This window comes from Leucoraja erinacea, chromosome 37, assembly GCF_028641065.1.
Source record: "Leucoraja erinacea ecotype New England chromosome 37, Leri_hhj_1, whole genome shotgun sequence".
Classification (NCBI taxonomy): domain Eukaryota; kingdom Metazoa; phylum Chordata; class Chondrichthyes; order Rajiformes; family Rajidae; genus Leucoraja; species Leucoraja erinaceus.
The window spans coordinates 9,508,242-9,530,074 of record NC_073413.1 but is presented as its reverse complement, the minus strand read 5'-3'; the positions used below and the strand labels follow the sequence as shown (position 1 = coordinate 9,530,074).

The 21,833-nt window shown below is 48.1% G+C and overlaps 1 protein-coding gene across 4 annotated transcripts in view; it reads left to right on the top strand.

Moving 5' to 3' along the window:
* Positions 1 to 7,000: 7,000 nt before the first annotated feature.
* Positions 7,001 to 21,833, top strand: part of csf2rb (colony stimulating factor 2 receptor subunit beta) — a 48,440-nt gene continuing 33,607 nt past the window's right edge. Inside the window, exon 1 of one of the 4 annotated variants that reach the window (XM_055663339.1) lies at positions 7,001 to 7,508. The gene's annotated coding sequence lies outside the window, so the exon portion shown is untranslated. Of the gene's footprint in view, positions 7,509 to 18,428; positions 18,765 to 21,833 lie in introns of those variants that run through there. The other 3 variants (XM_055663336.1, XM_055663338.1, XM_055663337.1) reach the window with 3 other exon arrangements.

The following is a 21,833-nucleotide window of genomic DNA, read 5'->3' as shown; positions in this document are numbered from 1 at the left end:
CACTTCCAACACATTTTGAGGCAGCAGCAGTAGAGATGGCTCAGCAGTAGAGTCACTGCCTCACAGCGCCAGAGACCCGGGTTCTGTCAGCACTGAGTTTTTATGTTCTCCCTGTGACCGCGTGGGTTTTCTCCAGGTGCTCCTACACTTGGTAAAATTGTAAATTGTCCCTGGTGTGTGTAGGATAGTATTAGTGAGCGGGGATCACTGTTCAGCACGGACACGGTGGGCCAAATGGCCTGTTTCCACGCTGTATCTCTAGACTAAACTTAAACAGAGTTTGGACACAAGGAGTAACCCAGAAGGTTACCCAGGAATGGGTGACGTTTCGGGTCAAGACCCTTCTTCAGGCCCGAAACGTCACCTATTCCTTCCCTCCAGAAATGCTGCCTGACCCGCTGAGTTACTCCAGCATTTTGTGTCTATCTTTGGTTTAGAAACATAGAAACATAGAAATTAGGTGCAGGAGCAGGCCATTCGGCCCTTCGAGCCTGCCCCGCCATTCAATATGATCATGGCTGATCATCCAACTCAGTATCCCATACCTGCCTTCTCTCCATACCCTCTGATCCCCTTAGCCACAAGGCCCACATCTAACTCCCTCTTAAATATAGCCAATATCTTCAGTTTAAACCAGCATCTGCAATTCCTTCCTACACATTTAGTCACAAGGTATTAGCAGTGTTCTATATTCTAAATGTGGCCTCACCAACGTCTTATACAACTGCAACATGACCTCCCAGCTTCTATGTGTAGGAAGGAACTGCAGATGCTGGTTTAAACTGAAGATTGGCACAATAAGCCGGAGTAACTCAACGGGAGAGACAGCAGCTCTGGAGAGAAGGAATGGGTGACGTTTCGGGTCGAGACCCTTCTTCAGACTAGTCTGGGGAGAGGGACACAAGACACATTGGCAGTGAGTGAGAATTTACTTAACACCAGCGGGAGAAATAAGAAGATGCCTCCATTGCCATGCTGTGAGAACGGAGAGGTTGAGAAGCAGCTTCTTCCCAGAGGCCATTCGGACTGTAAACTCCGACCTCAGCAGGGACTAAATTTAATGTACAATTCTACTGTTTTTTTTAATTGCTGTTTTTTTCCTTTTTCCTTCCTCCCACAATATTTAATATGTAAAAGAATATGTGATTCTGTTCCATTCTGTTTGTAGTTTGTTTGTTTGTCTGTTGCACAAAGTCCGCGTGCATTGCCACTTTTCATTTCACTGCACATAGAAGCATAGAAGCATAGAAACATAGGTGCAGGAGGAGGCCATTCGGCCCTTCGAGCCAGCACCACCATTCATTGTGATCATGACTGATCGTCCCCTATCAATAACCCGTGCCTGCCTTCTCCCCATATCCCTTGACTCCACTAGCCCTAGAGCTCTATCTAACTCTCTCTTAAATCCATCCAGTGACTTGGCCTCCACTGCCCTCTGTGGCAGGGTATTCCATAAATTCACAACTCTCTGGGCGAAAAAGTTTTTTTCTCACCTCGGTCTTAAATGACCTCCCCTTTATTCTAAGACTGTGTGGCCCCTAGTTCTGGACTCGCCCAACATTGGGAAATTTTTTCCTGCATCTAGCTCGTCCAGTCCTTTTATAATTTTATATGTTTCGATGTGTATGTGTGGTTACTGTATGTGTATGTGTATGTGTATATGTATGTGTATGTGTACGTGTACGTGTATGTGTATGTGTATGTGTACGTATGTATGTGTACGTGTATATGTATGTGTATGTGTATGTGTACGTGTATGCGTATGTGTATGTGTATGTGTATGTGTATGTGTATGTGTATGTGTATGTGTACGTGTATGTGTACATGTATGTGTATGTGACGAATAAACTTGACTTGACTTGACTTGACTTGACTTGACTTGACTTGACTAGACCAGGCAGAGGATGAGTTCAGTATGGTCATCTTGGTCAATAATTCCAAGAAGCAAGATCTTCATGTTGACGCACAATTTTTTCCATCCCTTTTGTTTGGTTTTACCAAAAAAGAGGAAGGAAAAGAGAGGGTAGAACAGTGACAAGTCTAAATAAATAAAAGGAAGTTGAGGTTTCTCGACAGAAACTTGCCACATCCCCATAAGTTCGTCTTTTTTTTGTTATCTGGCTTCTGAATGTTCCTTCCGCAATCTAGGGTGCTGCCCGATTCACCTCTACCCCCTTGGGGACATTGGACTTTGTCTGTGGAACTGTTGGGCTACAATGTGTAGGAAGGAATTGCAGATGCTGGCTTGAGCTGAAGATGGACACAAAGTGCTGGAGTAACTCAGCGGGACAGGCAGCATCTCTGGAGAGGAGGAATGGGAGACGTATCAGGTCGAGACCCTTCATCAGACTGGAGAAGAGTCTCGACTCGACCCAAAATGTCACCCCTCCCTTCTTTAAACCATATAACCATATAAAATTACAGCACGGAAACAGGCCATCTCGGCCCTACAAGTCCATGCCGAACAACTTTTTTTCCCCCTTAGTCCCACCTGCCTGCACTCATACCATAACCCTCCATTCCCTTCTCATCCATATGCCTATCCAATTTATTTTTAAATGATACCAATGAACCTGCCTCCACCACTTCCACTGGAAGCTCATTCCACACCGCTACCACTCTCTGAGTAAAGAAGTTCCCCCTCATATTACCCCTAAACTTCTGTCCCTTAATTCTGAAAAATTTCCAGAGTTGCTGCCTGTCCCGCTGAGTTACTCCAGCAGGGACAGGGGAGAGGGAGATACATACCTTTGCCTAGCCAACATTGATACATTTTCCTTGATCTCCATCCCCTTTGTCCTATTTTCACACCTTACACTTCCTTATCTACGTGTCTCACTAACTCAGAAGGTTCAGTATCTTCCCCTTCTCTCTACCCATTGGGCGTGAGTTGGGTCTGATTGTATTAATGTACAGTATTCCACCTTCCTGCATAAGGTGGATGTGGAGAGGATGTTTCCACTAGTGGGAGCGTCGAGGACAAGAGTGCACAGGCTCAGAATTAAAGGACGTACCTTTAGAAACGGAGAAAATATGTGCAGGAGGAGGCCATTTGGCCCTACGATCCTGCACTTCTCGAAGGAGATAGCATCATCAAGGACCCACACCATCCTGGCCACACACTCATCTCTCCGCTACCATCGGGCAGAAGGTACAGGAGCCTGAAATCTGTTACATCCAGGTTCAGGAATAGCTACTTCCCCACAGCCATCAGGCGATTAAACCTGCCACCAAACAGTCTCTGAACTGTAACAGCCTATTGCAATTTATCTGCTTATTTATGTGTATATTGAACTGAAGTGTTCTGTTTTTATGCTTACAATATTCTGTTGTGCTGCAGCTGTTGAAACATATAAGATTGTTAAGGGTTTGGACACACTAGAGGCAGGAAACATGTACCTGATGTTGGGGGAGTCCAGAACCAGGGGCCACACACACAGTTTAAGAATAAGGAGTAAGCCATTTAGAACAAAGACGAGGAAACACTTTTTCTCACAGAGAGTGGTGAGTCTGTGGAATTATCTGCCTCGGAGGGCGGTGGAGGCGGGTTCTTTGGATGCTTTCAAGAGAGAGCTAGATAGGGCTCATAAAAATAGCGGAGTCAGGGGATATGGGGAGAAGGCAGGAACGGGGTACTGATTGGGGATGATCAGCCATGATCACATTGAATGGCGGTGCTGGCTCGAAGGGCCAAATGGCCTACTCCTGCACCCATTGTCTATTGTCTATTGTCTATTGTCTATTGTCTATCGTCTATTGTCTAGCAAGCAAGAATGTCATTGTCCTATCTGGGACACATGACAATAAACTCTCTTGACTTGAGTTGACATGACATGACTTTAGTGAGAGGGTGGTGAATATGTGGAATTCATTGCCACAGACGGTTGAGGAGGCCAAGTCTTTGGGTATATTTAAAGCGGAGATGGACAGGTGGAGAAGGGAACTGCAGACACTGGTTTACACCGAAGATAGACACAAAATGCTGGAGTAACTCAGCGGGACAGGCAGCATCTCTGGAGGGAAGGAATGGGTGACGTTTAGACTTAGAAAGGGCAGAATGTATGAGGTGCATCCAAGACAGTATCATACGGTCATGTGATAGAAGCAGAATTAGGCCATTCAGCCCATCGAGTCTACTCCGCCATTCAATCGGTGATCTATCTCTCTCTCCTAACCCCATTCTCCTGCCTTCTCCCCATAACCCCTGACACCTGTACTAATCAAGAATCTATCTATCTCCGCCTTAAAAATATCCATTGAAAAATATCCACTCCAAAGACGTACAGGTTCGAGGGTTAATTGGCTTAAGGTCTACACTCTAGTTGGTGAAAGGACATAGAAACATAGAAACATAGACATTAGGTGCAGGAGTAGGCCATTCGGCCCTTCCAGCCTGCACCGCCATTCAATATGATCATGGCTGATCATCCAACTCAGTATCCCATCCCTGCCTTCTCTCCATACCCCCTGATCCCTTTAGCCACAAGGGCCACATCTATCTCCCTCTTAAATATAGCCAATGAACTGGCCTCAACTACCTTCTGTGGCAGAGAATTCCACATTCACCTCTCTCTGTGTGAAAAATGATTTTCTCATCTTGGTCCTAAAAGACTTCCCCCTTATCCTTAAACTGTGTCCCCTTGTTCTGGACTTCCCCAACATCGGGAATAATCTTCCTGCATCTAGCCTGTCCAACCCCTTAAGAATTTTGTAAGTTTCTATAAGATCCCCCCTCAATCTTCTAAATTCTAGCGAGTCTATCCAGTCTTTCTTCATATGATAGTACTGCCATCCCAGGAATCAGTCTGGTGAACCTTCTCTGTACTCCCTCTATGGCAAGAATGTCTTTCCTCAGATTAGGAGACCAAAACGGTACGCAATACTCCAGGTGTGGTCTCACCAAGACCCTGTACAACTGCAGTAGAACCTCCCTGCTCCTATACTCAAATCCTTTCAGTTGCCTGACAATTAATGTATAAATGTAAAATTGTCCCTAGAGTTTGTAGGGTAGTGATAATATGTGCAGGGGTCGCTGGTCGGTGTGGACTCGGTGAGCCGAAGGGCCTGTAACCACACATTATTTATAAACTAGCTCAGTGCACAGCTTCCATTAGCCCAGCTTTGCCAAACCAGTAACACCAGTCTCAGCCAAACATTGCTGACTCTCACACCTTCCGGCTGAGTCATCAACAAAGTAGACTGTGTGGACAGCTTTTCCGATGACTTCTTGTTTGACTGGATAGCTGGTGACATTAACCCCTGCAGTGCCGGTCTCTCCTCGTCTTAGTTTAGCTTAGTTTAGTTTACTACTGCCATATATGCTTAAGGGCATGTCCCACCACCAGCATACGGCCTCGCACTTCCAACTGCGGAGCTGTCTACATTTACAACCCCAAGGTCAGAAGTGATAGGAGTAAGAATTAGGCCCATTTGACCCATCACGTTTACTCTGCCATTCCATCACGGCTGATCTATCTCTCCCTCCTAACCCCCATTCACATGCCTTCACCCCATAACCCCAGCCATCGTGGTGCTATTCCTGGTTTGTCGAGCGTGGAATTGTTTTTCTCGTCATTGTTGTGCTTCTGGTTACTTGTTCATAGCCAATTGTCTACTCCTTCGACGTTGCTGTGCCCTCTAATCCTGGACTCTCCCACGAGTGGAGACATCCTCTCCTGGGGGATTTCCGGGACCGCTGGGCACCGCGGGCGTGGGGGGTGAAATTTATCTTTAATAAGGATGGGGAAATAGTTATTTAATATTCAGAATTTAAGAATATGTTTTACTTTCTATGATGGTGGTTGGTTTGTTTGTATTGTTCTGTATGGTACATATCATTTTTGTAAATAATTGATTAAAACATTTTTGTTGTTGTTGTTTTTTAAGTGGTAACATCTTCTCCACATCCAATCTATCCAGACCTTTCACTCTTCACTACCTTGCCCCCCTTGGAGTTTGGCCTCTTCAGAATATTTCACCCTCTGAAATTCCCGCTCCCAGAGCAAGTCTCCCTTGGATACTCCTTTGCAAGCACCTCTCACTCAAGAGAGATGTAGAGTTAGCTCTTAGGGCTAATGGATTCAATTCAAGGGATTTGGGGAGAAAGCAGGAACGGGGCACTGAAGTTGGCAATTCTACCGCTGCACCACCTTGCCGCCCTTTAATTTCAAGATTAAAGCTAAACTTAACTATACTAAACTAAACTAAACAAAAACAAACGATACTAAACTAAACTAAACTATCTATATTACTAAATGTCTGATCTTGACCACTTCCTGGTGTTCTGTATATTGATTTTAGAAAAAATGCTGCCACTTACGGCTGCGATTTTGGGCCATCTTACTCAGAGTCCCCCTCCGCTGCGCAGGACAAGAGGATTTTTCCCCATCGACGAAAAATAAGAGTTATTAGTGTTTAAAAAATGTTGAGATTCTCTCTCCCGAAGGCCACGCCCCTTCCAGAGAGACTAAAAAACCCGGAAAGTGTTGAGTGCCTCCGCAATTGGTCTCCGCAAGATGGAGGAAGCGAGAAGGTCACGTCTCTCAGTCTGAGCTGTGAATAACATTGTCACCCCACTGTCAAGTCAAGTCAAGTCAAGTTTATTCGTCACATACACATACGAGATGTGCAGTGGAATGAAAAGTGGCAATGCTCGCGGACTTTGTGCAAAAAGACAAACAAACAAACAACCAAAGGTTACACAAAAAAGCTGGAGAAACTCAGCGGGTGCAGCAGCATCTATGGAGCGAAGGAAATAGGCAACGTTTCGGGCTGAAACCCTTCTTCAGACCAAACACTGGTCACCAATATTGGAATTGGTGGAGAGGTGGAATATTGCGTTGGGGGACTAGCCCTCCCGTGTGATGCTAGGACCCAACGGGTCCCACTTAGTATAGTGCCAAACTAGATTTAAACAAACTATAAACTAAACTGTACTAAACTATACCAAACTAAACTAAAGTTAGTAAACTAATCTAAAAAGCCACATTTGACATGACTAAGTGACCTTCAACTAGTGGCCAGCCCTGTGACCAGCTTGTGTGCTGCTGTCTGCTGTGAATATGTTCTCCATATCTTACACCAAACTCGGAAAAGAAATGGCCGAGGCGTTCACATACACATTAGCAGAAGTACCAAAATTCCTGGCTATTCCCTCGAGTCCAAACTTCCCGGTTTCGGATGACGCTGCTTCTCTATCTGCGGAACTCCCCGGCCTCTCACAGTCAGAAAGTCCCGGCCAAGTGTCGGTGAGAAGTGGGGAGCCGCTGTTAACTCTAACCCTTGCCGCCGACACCTCTCAGACCAGGCAGGCACGTTACGGTTTTCGTTAGAAAACGAAAAAAAAAACAAACAGGATACTTCACACATGCCGTGAAATTTTTCCAGTGAGTCCTGTATCCATTTGTCTACAATGAAGAGGTCGGCATTGGGAGGAGTCACAAGGAAACACTCCACAGTCTACAATCACACTGTCGCCTTGTAAAGGAACTACAGCTTGAAGCCGAGAGGTAAGCACTTTTCATTTCCCTTCACTCTCCGCTGAGCTGTTTCAGCTTAAAAAAGCACCAATAATACCCTCCAGGAATCGCGTTCATAAGTTGTAGGAGCACATTTGGGCCATTCGGCCCATCCAGTCCAGTCAATTGTGGCTGATCTATCTCTCCCTCTTAGCCCCATTCTCCTGACACCGGTACTAATCAATGTTCCTTGTTAGTCTGAAGAAGGGTTTCAGCCCGAAACCTTGCCTATTTCCTTTGCTCCATAGATGCTGCTGCACCCGCTGAGTTTCTCCAGCACTTTTGTCTACCGTCCTTGTTAGAGATGTCTGTTCTACCCCTCTCACTAAACCAGCTTCCTTGTAGGAAGCAACTGCTTTTTTTTTCACACGGAGAGTGGTGAATCTCTGGAACTCTCTGCCACAGAGGGTAGTTGAGGCCAGTTCATTGGCTATATTTAAGAGGGAGTTAGATGTGGCCCTTGTGGCCAAGGGGATCAGAGGGTATGGAGAGAAGGCAGGTACGGGATACTGAGTTGGATGATCAGCCATGATCATATTGAATGGCGGTGCAGGCTCGAAGGGCCGAATGGCCTACTCCTGCACCTAATTTCTATGTTTCTATGTTTCTATGCTTGTTTTTAAACCGAGGGATAGACACAAAGTGTCATCAGTCAGAGTATTGAGTATAGACGTTGGGAGGTCCATTTTATAGACAATAGACAACAGATGCAGGAGTAGGCCATTTGGCCCTTCGAGCCAGCACCGCCATTCAATGTGATCATGGCTGATCATCCCCAATCAGTACCCCATTCCTGCCTTCTCCCTGACTCTCCCTGCTACCTTTAAGAGCCCTATCTAGCTCTCTCTTGAAAGCATCCAGAGAACCGGCCTCCAACGCCCTCTGAGGCAGAGAATACCACAGACTCACCACTCTCTGTGAGAAAAAGTTTCCTAGTCTCCGTTCTAAATGGCTTACTCCTTATTCTTAAACTGTGTGTGTGTGGCCCCTGGTTCTGGACTCCCCCATAGGAAATTCTCCTGCCTCATAGGAAAAACATTGTCAAGCAGGAAAGGGTTCTGAGAAGATTTACGAGGATGTTGCCTGGACGAGATGGTGTGAGCTAGGGAGAGGTTGAGCAGGCTGGGAGTGCAGGAGGATCAGGGGTGATCTTATAGAAGTGTACAAAATCATAAGTGGAATAGATCGGGTAGACGCACAGAGTCTCTTGCCCAGAGTAGGTGAATCGAGGACCAGAGGACATGGGTTTAAGGTGAAGGGGAAAAGATTTAATAGGAAACTGAGGGGTAACCTTTTCACGCCTAGGATGGTGGGTGTATGGAACCAGCTGCCAGAGGAGGTAGTTGAGGCTGGGACTATCCTAACATTTAAGAAACAGGTAGACAGATATGTAGATAGGACTTTTTCGCACAAAGGGTGGTGGGTGTATGGAACCAGCTGCCAGAGGAGGTAGTTGAGGCTGGGTGTATCCCATTGAAGAAACAGTTAGACAGGCACATGGATAGGACAGGTTTGGAGGTATACGGGCCAAACGCGGGCAGGTGGGACTAGTGTAGATGGGACATGTTGTCCGGTGTGGGCTAGTTGGGCCGAAGGGCCTGTTTTCACACGGTATGACTCCATGGCTCTAGGAATCTATGACAAAAAGCTGGAGTAACTCAGCGGAACAGGCAGCATCTCTGGAGAGAAGGAATGGGTGACATGTGAAGAAGGGTCTCGACCCGAAACGTCACCCATTCCTTCTCTCCAGAGATGCTGCCTGTCCCGCTGAGTTACCCCAGTATTTTGTGTCTATCTTCAAACAGTAACTAGTTCCGCCCGGCTAACATTTTAGGCAGGACTTTAAGTCAAGTCACTTTTATTGATATACAGCACATTTAAAAAACAACTCTCGTTGGCCAAGGTACTAACGTTACCTTTGTAATGGACTGTTTGAACTATTTCCCTCCGGCAGACGTTACAAGGCCTTCTACGCCCGAACCTCCAGACTCAGGAACAGCTTCATTCCCAGAGCTATAGCGGCTCTGAACCGGCCCTGCTGAGGGCCGGTTCAGAGCACCCCTAGTTCTGGACTTCCCCAACATCGGGAACAATCTTCCTGCATCTAGCCTGTCCAACCCCTTAAGAATTTTGTAAGTTTCTATAAGATCCCCCCCTCAAATGTGGATAAATGTGAGGTTATCCATTTTGGTGGCAAAAACAGGAAAGCAGACAATTATCTAAATGGTGGCCGATTAGGAAAAGGGGAGATGCAGCGAGACCTGGATGTCATGGTACACCAGTCATTGAAAGTAGGCATGCAGGTGCAGCAGGCAGTGAAGAAAGCGAATGGTATGTTAGCATTCATAGGAAAAGGATTTGAGTATAGGAGCAGGGAGATGCTACTGCAGTTGTACAGGGTCTTGGTGAGACCACACCTGGAGTATTGCATACAGTTTTGGTCTCCAAATCTGAGGAAGGACATTATTGCCATAGAGGGAGTGCAGAGCAGGTTCACCAGACTGATTCCTGGGATGTCAGGACTGTCTTATGAAGAAAGGCTGGATAGACTTGGTTTATAATCTCTAGAATTTAGGAGATTGAGAGGGGATCTTATAGAAACTTACAAAATTCTTAAGGGGTTGGACAGGCTAGATGCAGGAAGATTGTTCCCGATGTTGGGGAAGTCCAGGACAAGGGGTCACAGCTTAAGGATAAGGGGGAAATCCTTTAAAACCGAGATGAGAAAAACTTTTTTCACACAGAGAGTGGTGACTCTCTGGAACTCTCTGCCACAGAGGGTAGTTGAGGCCAGTTCATTGGCTATATTTAAGAGGGAGTTAGATGTGACCTTTGTGGCTAAGGGGATCAGAGGGTATGGAGAGAATTAAGCCCTTCGTCCTCCTCTGCTGGTCTCTGAATTTCTCCCAGTCCTCCGATATGCTGCTTTTTCTGGCTAGTTTGTACGCATCATCCTTTGCTTTGATACTATCCCTGATTTCCCTTGTTATCCATGGATGCACTACCTTCCCTGATTTATTCTTTTGCCAAACTGGGATGAACAATTTTTGTAGTTCATCCATGCAGTCTTTAAATGCCTTCCATTGCATATCCACCGTCAACCCTTTTAGATTTACTTGCCAGTCAATCTTGGCCAATTCACGTCTCCTACCCTCAAAGTTACCTTTCTTTAAGTTCAAAACCATTGTTTCTGAATTAACAATGTCACTCTCCATCCTAATTGAAGAACTAAACCATATTATGGTCACTCTTGCCCAAGGGGCCACGCACAACAAGACTACTAACTAACCCTTCCTCATTACTCAATACCCAGTCTAAAATAGCCAGCTCTCTCGTTGGTTCCTCTAAATGTTGATTTAGATAACTATCCCGCATACATTCCAAGAAATCATCTTCCTCAGCACCCCTGCCAATTTGATTCACCCAATCTATATGTAGATTGAAGTCACCCATTATAACTGCTTTGCCTTTGTCGCAAGCATTTCTAATTTCCTGTTTGATACCATCTCCAACTTCACTACTACTGTTAGGTGGCCTGTGCACAACACCCACCAGCGTTTTCTGCCCCTTATTGTTTCGCAGCTCTACCCATACCGATTCCACATCCTCCAAACTAATGTCCTTCCTTTCCGTTGCGTTAATCTCCTCTCTAACCAGCAACACTACCCCACTTCCTTTTCCTTTCTCTCTATCCCTCCTGAATATTGAATATCCCTGGATGTTCAGCTCCCAGCCTTGGTCACCCTGGAGCCATGTCTCCGTGATCCCAACTATATCATAATCATTAATGGCTATCTGCACGTTCAACTCATCCACCTTATTACGAATACTCCTTGCATTGAGACACAAAGCCTTCAGGCTTGTTTTTACAACGCTCTTACCCCTTATACAATTATGTTGAAAAGTGGCCCTTTTTGATTTTTGCCCTGGTTTTGTCTGCCTGCCACTTTTACTTTTCACCCTGCTACCTATTGCTTCTACCTTCATTTTACACCCCCCTGCCTCTCTGCTCTTGTACCCATCCCCCTGCCACATTAGTTTAAATCCTCCCCGACAGCAGTAGCAAACACTCCCCCAAGGACATTGGTTCCATTCCAGCCCAGGTGCAGACCGTCCTGTTTGTACTGGTCCCACCTCCCCCAGAACTGGTTCCAATGCCCTAAAAATTTGAATCCCTCCCCCTTGCACCATTTTTCAAGCCACGTATTCATCTGCAATATCCTCCTATTTCTGCTCTGACTGGCCCGTGGTACTGGTAGTAATCCAGAGATTATTACCTTTGAGGTCCTACTTTTAAGCTTATCTCCTAGCTCCCTAGATTCATCCTGTAGGACCTCATCCCTTTTTTTACCTATATCGTTGGTGCCAATATGCACCACGACAACTGGCTGTTCACCCTCCCCCTCCAGAATGTTCTGTAGCCGTTCAGTGACATCCCTGACCCTTGCACCAGGGAGGCAACATACCATCCTGGAGTCTCTTTTGCAGCCGCAGAAACGCCTATCTATTCCCCTGACAATTGAATCCCCTATTACTATTGCCCTTCCACTCTTTTTCCCCCCCTCATGTGCCGCAGAGCCACCCATGGTGCCATGAACTTGGCTGCTGCTGCATTCCCCTGATGAGCCATCTCCCTCAACAATTTCCAAAATGGTATACCTGTTTAGGAGGGAGATGACCGCAGGGGACTCCTGCACTACCTGCCTACTGCTTTGCTGACTATTGGCCACCCGTTCCCTTTCTGTCCTCTTACCTTTTACCTGCGGTGTGACCAACTCGCTGTACGTGCTGTCCACGACTTTCTCAGCGTCGTGGATGCTCCAGTATGAATCCAACCGCAGCTCCAATCGTTCAATTCAGTCTGCCAGGAGCTGCAGCTGTACACACTTCCTACAAATGTAGTCACCAGGGACACCGACCATATCCCTGATCTCCCACATGTTGCAGGCTGAGCAAACCACGGGGCCAATCTCCACTGACATATCCTACTCCCAATTTAATTATATTAAATATTAAAAAAACACAAAACTTTATCCGTTAAACTTTACTAATAAATACTGTACCCTTATCTCCCAGAATCTTTAACCTAAAGGCAGAAATGTAAAAATGTAAACCAATCAGAGGCTTCCCCCAGACTCCTTCTCTGGAACGTTGGCGATTTGGTTACAGCGCAGGTACTCCTCCCCTCTCACCAACGACTCCCAACGGAATGTCTTTCCTCAGATTAGGAGACCAAAACTGTACGCAATACTCCAGGTGTGGTCTCACCAAGACCCTGTACAACTGCAGTAGAACCTCCCTGCTCCTATACTCAAATCCTTTTGCTATTATTATGATTATTATTATTATAGATATTTCTAGTCAGAACATTCACAGGACAGTCATTGCAGTTGTAGTCTGAGAAGTCTGGTGCATTTTCTCCAAGGTGCCACATTGAATGTGGTTTACCGTCTTGAAAGGATGGTGCAACAAAGCAGTGTTGCGTGATTTGCTGGCAGGTATGTTGTGACTGTGCTATTGTCTGGAGATGACGCTGAGGGACAGCTCATCACCTCACACAGAGATGAGACACTCGGCAGTTTATATACATTAGAGGGAGGCAATGGAACTGCTGTACCACAGCGCCGGAGACCCAGGTTCAATAGACAATAGACAATGTGTGCAGGAGCAGGCCATTCGGCCCTGCGAGCCAGCACCGCCATTCAATGTGATCATCCCCAATCAGTACCCCGTTCCTGCCTTCTCCTCATATCCCCTGACTCCGCTATCCTTAAGAGCCCTATCCAGCTCTCTCTTGAAAGCATCCAGAGAACCTGCCTCCACCGCCCTCTGTGAAGCAGAGAATTCCACAGACTCACCACTCTCTGTGAGAAAAAGTGTTTCCTCGTCTCCGTTCTAAATGGCTTACTCCTTATTCTTAAACTGTGTGTGTGTGTGGCCCCTGGTTCTGGACTCCCCCAACATCGGGAACATGTTTCCTGCCTCTAGCGTGTCCAAGCCCTTAACAATCCTATATGTTTCAATGAGAACCTCTCATCCTTCTAAACTCCACAGAGTGTACAAGCCCTGCTGCTCCATTCTCTCAGCATACGACAGTCCCGCCATCCCGGGAATTAACCTTGTAATCCTACACTGCACTCCCTCAATAGCAAGAATGTCCTTCCTTAAATTAGGTTTGATCCAGAACTCTTGGGGGGGGGGGGGGGGGGGGGGGGGGGGGGGGGGGTGGGTAGGGTAGCGCAGCTGTAGAGTTGCTGCCTCAAAACGCCAGAGATTCCGGTTCGATCCCGACTATGGGTGCTGTCTGTACGGAGTTTGTTCCTCCTCATGCATCGACATTGTGGGCCAAATTACCTGTTTTTTTGGTAGGAACTGGGAACTTCAGATGCTGGTTTACCAAGGAAAGGCACAAAATGCTGAGTAACTCAGCGGGTCAGGCAGCATCCCTGGAGAACACAGATAGGTGACATTTCGGGTCAGGACCCTACCTCAGACTGACCCGACCAGAAATATCACCTGTCCATATTCTCCATGGATGCTGCCCAATTAATCTGCCTCCATCCCTCCCCCATCCTAGTTCCTCTGATTAGTTTCACTGTCCTGATTACATTTTACTGGTTGTAACGCCCCCGTCCCACTTAGGAAACCTGAACGGAAACCTCTGGAGACTCTGCGCCCCACCCAAGGTTTCCGTGCGGTTCCCGGAGGTTGCAGGTGGTTGGCGGAGGTTGCAGGTGGTTGCCGGAGGTTGCAGGTAGTGGAGGCAGGTAGGGAGACTGACAAAAACCTCCGGGAACCGTGGGTGGGGCGCAAAGTCTCCAGATGTTTCCGTTCAGGTTTCCTAAGTGGGACAGGGGCATTAGACTCGTTGCCACCTTCCCCTCAGCCAACAATGAACCCTTCAACATTTGCCACGAACTTTGCCCCCTTTGATCTCTCGTCTTCACCCCTTACCCCTCCATATCTCTGTGTCTCCCTCTCCCCTGACTGGGAGGGGAGAGTAAAAAAAGCAAGTGGAGAGCCTCTGGGTGTTGCCAGTGGAGGGGGTGCTTTAGGTGCTGTGGAGGTCGGAGCTATTTCAGGCAGCGACCTTCTTTCAGATTCTGGGGGTGCCAGTTTACCACTGACCCAGTGGGGTGCCTCTTGTTTTTTCTTCCCCAGGCCCAGATGTAGAGGGTGGGTGTAGAGCGCAGGAGCCCAGCCAGTCAGTGGGAGGAGGGGGAGAGTGATGGGGCCAACTTGTGTGGAGGGGTTAGCGAAACTCCAGAGAGCTCTGGTCTTTCGACTTCTGAAAATGACCTTGGTGATGCTGAGCGTGTTGTGTCAGGTGCGAGTAACTTGGACGACAGCCCAGGATCCAGGGTCGAGTCCCATGCAATTGTTATCTGTGAGGTGCGGGAGTTTTTAAAAACAAGCCGTACCAACAGGACAAAGATTGACACTGCTAAGAGACGGTGGGCTGATCTGTCGTCCTTAGTTAAAACTCTCGAGGCTATCCTTGCCACCAAGGATAGTGATCATTCTGACTCTGAGCAGTGCCAGCTTAGGGACTTTTTGGAGTTCCTGAGAGAGAGGGCTATAGAGCCCAGGAGGAGAAGTGTGAGGGTTTCAATTTAATGTGCCAGTGCATTCACGCTAGCCACACTAAACTTAAACGGGAGTAGAGCGAGTTTTCGCAGGTTCCAGCTTTTATCGGTCCTTAGGGAGGGGAAATTTGCAGTGTGTTTTCTGCAGGAGACGCATACTGTTGTCAAGGATGAACCCACTTGGAGGTTGGAGTGGGAAGGAGGGGTCTATATGAGTCATCTTAGCTCAAATTCAAGTGGGGTGGCCATTCTGTTGGCTCAGGATTTCCTGCCTAATATTATAAAAGTGCAAGAAGTTGTGCCAGGACGTTTGCTCCATCTGGCCGTGAGCCTGGATGGCATGCTGTTGCATTTCATTAACGTGTATGCCCCCAGCTCCAGCACGATGCAGACCAGCCTACTTCAGGAGGTGAATGCTCTGTTGAGCACTATTGATCGGGGAGAGTGTGTCTTTCTTGGGGGGGACTTTAACTGCACACTTGAGGTGCGAGATCGTTCTGGTACTCAGTGTGCCCCTGCTGTAGCAAAGAAGCTGAGAGGGTTGATTGACTCTTTTGAGTTGGTTGATGCGTGGCGGGACCTCAACCCAGACTCCACTGCTTTTTCGCGGAGGTCTGAGGGCGGTGGTTCCCGCATTGATCGAATATATATCTCCCGAGCGTTTGTTTCCCGTGTCTCAGCGGCCTCAATGCAGCTGGTGCCATGCTCGGACCACTGTCTGGTGCGTGTGGATTTTAATCCAGCGCGCGTTCGGGCTGGGTCTGCATACTGGCACTTTAATAACTGGCTGCTGGAGGATCGGTGTTTCCGGGAGTCATTCACTCGGTTTTTGGTGCGGTGGAGAGAGAGGCAGAGATGCTTCTCTTCCCTAAGGCAGTGGTGGGATGTGGGGAAAGCTCACATCCGTATTTTTTGTAAGGAATACACGTGGGGGTCGACCGGTCGGCGGGACTCAGCGGTTGAGAAGCTTGAGAGGGAGCTGATGGACGCAGAGTCTCGCCTGGGTCAGGCTGGAGGTGACTCTTGCGAATGGGGTGTGTTTCATGAGAAGAAGGAAGCCTTGAGGAACCTGCAACTTGAGCGGTCCCGAGGCGCTTACGTGAGGGCGCGGGGGTCCAGATGCTGCACGATCTGGATCGAGCATCGCCTTTCTTTTTCTCTCTGGAGAAAGGGCGGGGAGCCCGCAAGCAGCTCGTGGAGCTGCTCGCAGATGATGGCTCCTCTGTCACAGATCCGGAGAGGATTAGTGCCTTGGTCAGGTCCTTTTATGGTTCCCTGTTCTCCGCAGGTGGAGTCAGCGGGGAAGCTCAGCAGGACCTGTGGGAGAGTCTACCGGTTATAGATAGGGAGGTGGCCGATCTTCTTGATGGCCCTTTATCTTTGGAGGAGTTGACTGGTGCACTGCATCAGCTCAGGAGGGGTAAGTCCCCCGGGCTGGATGGGCTGACGGTAGAGTTTGTAAGAGCCTTCTGGGGTATCCTGGGGGGTGATTACATGTTGGTTCTGGGCTCGCGGCTCCCGGTGGTGGGCATCAGTCGACCCGCCCTAAGGGGCTTGCCTGTTTTCTACCGGGATGTGTTAAGAGTGAGGAATCTGGTTGTTTTCAGCCAGCGTGTTGCTCCACGAGGGGAGGGGGATGTTGAGGCTGCGGGAGTGGCCGGTCCTCACCCAGTCATGGCGGGTGTCGAGGAGAGGCGTGCGCCCAGAGTGGTTTTAAATGAGCTCTTACCCGCTCCGTCAGATCTGCACATCGGGCCTCGGTTCCGGGATATATCTCGGGCACCGGCTCCGCACAACCTGAGCCGCCTTTCGGAGATGATTAGCGTGCTGTTTCGTGACGCGAAGAGACGCTCACTGTATAGAATGTTCCTGCACATTCTGCACCTCCTTGCCTTCGTCTCCCGTCCCGACACATCATGGCGGACGGTGTTACCACCTGAAGGCGGGGAAGGTCCCCAGTGGGGGTCCCTCTACAAGGGAGTTGTCCCCCTATACGTGGGGGACCTGGGGTGGAGAGTGCTGCACAGAGCGGTGGCATGTAACACACTTTTGAGTCGATTCACGGACTCGTCCGCTGCCTGTATTTTTTGTGGCGAGGAAGAGACCGTGTTCCACATTTATATGGAGTGTGAGAGGCTACTGCCCCTGTATCAATATCTGAAGGGGTTGGTCCTAAAGTTCTGGTTACATTTTAGTCCTACGATTCTTGTGTTTGGACATAAGGCAGGGTGTGGGGAGAGCCAAGTGGGAGGGTGGGACCTACCTGTTGGTCTACTCCTGGGCCTGGCCAAGATGACCATACACGGGTCCAGGCAGCAGGCGGTTGATGGTCAGGCGAGAGTCGGCTGCTTGCCCCTCTTTCGGGCCAACGTCCGTGCACGTGTGTCCCTGGAGAGGGAACATGCGGTGCTCACGGGGACTTTGGAGGTATTCCGTGGGCGCTGGTCACCGCCCGCGTGGGGTTGAGAGGATTGTGATGTTGTATTATAATGACACTTGATATAATGTAAGTTCTGTTTGTTTATGACTTGATCTGTTGTATCATTTGTTGTGTCGAATAAAGTCTTGAAATTGGGAAAAAAAGAGAGAGAGAGAGAGGACAAAAGGAGAAAGAGAATGCAATGAAGGGAGGGTGTGTCTGAATGCATTGGAGAGAGTACAATGGTAATAGAGAGAAATAAATAGAGAGAGAATGCCTGAGGGGGAGAAAGAGGGGAGGGAGAGAGAGAGAGAGAGAGTGGGGTGGAATACCGCCTCTGACACTATGTTGAGTGCGGGGAAATTCAAGGGGGGGAGAGGGAGAGGGAGAGACAGAGAGTGGGGGGAGAGGGGGGGGAGGGGAGGGGGGGGGGAGAGAGAGGGGGGAGAGGAGGGAGAGAGAGAGAGAGAGAGAGGAGGGAGAGAGAGGAGAGAGAGGAGAGGGAGGAGAGAGAGAGGGGAGAGAGAGAGAGGGGAGAGAAGGGGCGGGGGTGAGGGGAGAGAGGTGGTGTAGCGAGAAGGGAGGGGGGAGAGGGGGAGGGAGAGAGAGGGGGAGGGAGAAAGAGGGGGGAGGAAGAAGGAAGAGAGAGGGAGGGAGGGGGAATGGGAATGGAGAGGGTTGGTGGGATACTGGCATTCAGACGGGAGGGGAAGAGAGAGGAGGAGAGAGAGAGAGGAGAGGGAGAGAGGAGGGGGGAGGGAGAGAGAGGGGGGAGAGAGGGGGGAGAGAGAGGGAGATAGGGAGGGAGAGAGAGGGAGAGGGGAGGGAGAGGGAAAGAGAGAGAGAGAGAGAGGGAGAGAGAGAGAGAGCATTAGCTGTGTGTTGCACTAGCTGGCTGGCTGTGTGCCAGTGTGAAGCAGCATAGTGTTGCAATCCTTGAGCTATGTATGGCCCAATGTCCCTCCCATACCCAGAACCCCGGCTTCCAAGTAAGTGGGTGAGCTCAGGCCGTGGGTTGCTGACGCTGAGATGACCCCATCACCGCAGAAACACTGGCCTTTCCTGGAAACTTTCCTCTCTCATATCACCAAGATGATCGCGCTGATTCCCCGCATAAATTAATCCACCTCTGTGCCCAAAGACCACTGGCTGGAGAAGAAGGGAGTGCTGTACTATCGCAGTAGTGGGACTCCATCAGCGAACTTTAAGCCTGTCAAACACACAGCGACTGTGTGGGAGTGTGTAAGTAGTGATCTGCATGGCTAATTAAATGTCCCAAATGACTTTGATACAGGTTAAGAGGAGAGCGCGGTAGTTTGTTATGCAACTCGCTTAGTTATCGGAATGAGCCGAGTTCAAATCCCGCCGTGGGAACTGGAGAATTACCTAACTAAACCTAAACTTGTTTTAAATAAGAATGTGAATAGACAATAGGTGCAGGAGTTGGCCATTCAGCCCTTCGAGCCAGCACCGCCATTCAATGTGATCATGGCTGATCATCCCCAATCAGTACCCCGTTCCTGCCTTCTCCCCATATCCCCGACTCCGCTATTTTTAAGAGCCCTATCTAGCTCTCTCTTGAAAGCATCCAGAGAACCTGCCCTCACTGAGGCAGAGAATTCCACAGACTCACCACTCTCTGTGAGAAAAAGTGTTTCCTCGTCTCAGTTCTAAATGGCTTACTCCTTATTCTTAAACTGTGTGTGGCCCCTGGTTCTGGACTCCCCCAACATCGGGAACATGTTTCCTGCCTCTAGCGTGTCCAAGCCCTTAACAATCTTATATGTTTCAATGAGATAACCTCTCATCCTTCTAAACTCCAGAGTGTACAAGCCCAGCTGCTCCTTTCTCTCAGCATATGACAGTCCCGCCATCCCGGGAATTAACCTTGTATGGGACCTGATAGGAATTCTCACTGAGCTAGTAAGTCCTTGATGGGTGGAAAGGCCTCCCAACTTCGTGAGAAAACATGGGGGTCATGTTTTGTGTGTAGGAAGGCCCCTAAACCAAGTTTAGAAAGACACAAAATGCTGGAGTAACTCAGCGGGACGGGCAGCATCTCTGGAGAGAAGGAATGGGTGACGTTTCGGGTCGAGACCCTTCTTCAGACTGGTTAGGGATAAGGGAAAGGAGAGATATAGACGTCGGTGTAGAACTGCAGATGCTGGTTTAAACCGAAGATAGTCTGGAGTAACTCAGCGGGACAATCAGATAGCCTCTGGCCGCTGAGTTACTCCAGCTTTTTGTGTCTATCTTAGTTGAGTCTGACTGACCAGGGGGAAATGATTCGAGGTGAAACATGTTTCGAGGATGGACAGTCTAGATTTCCTTCAGACCTTGGAGATACGGCGCGGAAACGGGCCCTTCGGCCCACCGAGTCCGTGCTGACCAGGGACACTAGCACGATCCTACACACTAGTGACAATTTACAGAAGCCAATTCACCTTTGGAGAGTGTCTCAAGCACCCTTTCATTCTTTCTGCTGGCCAATCTCTCTCCAAGTAACACACAGCTGGGTTGTGTGAGAATGTCTTTATCTAACTGCAATTTATAATACAATATCAAATAAAAACTGCTCGCGAGCGAACAGCGGGATGGAAATAACTGTGGAACACATTCTTGCGGGGAATGTGACGGAGGTTGTTTGTTTGAATTGTCCTTAATGATTATTAATACCGCATTAAGTTGGAAACGCGTGTTAGCTTTGGAATGAGACCAGCCTGATGTGACGCATTTGGATTATTGGATCACCATATTCCGGGAAGGTTTTCGCAAGAGTGTTGCCTGGATCTGCTGGTTTTTAAGCTATGAGCACCCCGTGGTCGGGATCGAACGGCACTGTAAAGGCAGCAACTCTACCGCTGCACCACCGTGCCGACCACAACATTATGAGGGCACGGTTTGTGGGGCCCTGTCCCACTTAGGAAACCTTGAACGGAAACCTCTGGAGACTTTGTGCCCCACCCAAGGTTTCCGTGCGGTTCCCGGAGGTTTTTGTCAGTCTCCCTCCAAATCTGAGGAAGGACATTATTGCCATAGAGGGAGTGCAGAGACGGTTCACCAGACTGATTCCTGGGATGTCAGGACTGTCTTATGAAGAAAGACTGGATAGACTTGGTTTATACTCTCTAGAATTTAGAAGATTGAGAGGGGATCTTATAGAAACTTACAAAATTCTTAAGGGGTTGGACAGGCTAGATGCAGGAAGATTGTTCCCGATGTTAGGGAAGTCCAGGACAAGGGGGTCACAGCTTAAGGATAAGGGGGAAATCCTTTAAAACCGAGATGAGAAGAACTTTTTTCACGCAGAGAGTGGTGAATCTCTGGAACTCTCTGCCACAGAGGGTAGTTGAGGCCAGTTCATTGGCTATATTTAAGAGGGAGTTAGATGTGGCCCTTGTGGCTAAGGGGATCAGGGGGTATGGAGAGAAGGCAGGTGCGGGATACTGAGTTGGATGATCAGCCATGATCATATTGAATGGCGGTGCAGGCTCGAAGGGCCGAATGGCCTCTACTCCTGCACCTAATTTCTATGTTTCTATGTTTCTATGTTTCCCTACCTGCTTCCACTACCTGCAACCTCCGGGAACCACACGGAAACCTTGGGTGGGCGCAAAGTCTCCAGAGGTTTCCGTTCAGGTTTCCTAAGTGGGACAGGGGTAGTGAATGTCTTTCTCCCAGGGGGGGAAATGTCAAATACTCGCGGGCACAGCTGTTAAGGTGGGATGGCGGAAGTTTAGAGGAGATCACTTTATTTTAAAATATTTTTATTAAATTATTTTATCCAAAAAAACAAAAACAAGACAAAAAGATTAATAACGGTTGTAGAGGGGACAATTTATGTTGTGTGGAAATGTTGAATACATTTTCCTCAAGTCTCATCAAATTTAACCAAGGGTTCAACAATGTCACTCCTTGATTTTTTCTAAATCTAAACATGATATCGTTTCAGAGTACCAGTGGACGGAGGATTAGAGTCTTTCCATTTGAATAAAATATATCTTCTGGCGATTAGTGTGGTAAAAGCAATCAGCCGATGGGCGAAACGGGACAAATTAATAGAATCTAACATTGGCAGCCCCAAAAATTTCAGTAATAGCATGAGATTATGAATCAATACCTAAGACTACAGAAATAGTATCAACAATTGCTTTCCAATATTTTTCTAAAAGTGGGCTGGACCAAAACATATGAGTCAGGGTGGAAATGTCAAATAATGGTAGGCACAGCTTTTATGGTGGGATGGCGGAAATTTGAAGGAGATTTATGTTAATTTAGGAAAGGAGGGATAGATGTTTGGAACTCGTGGCT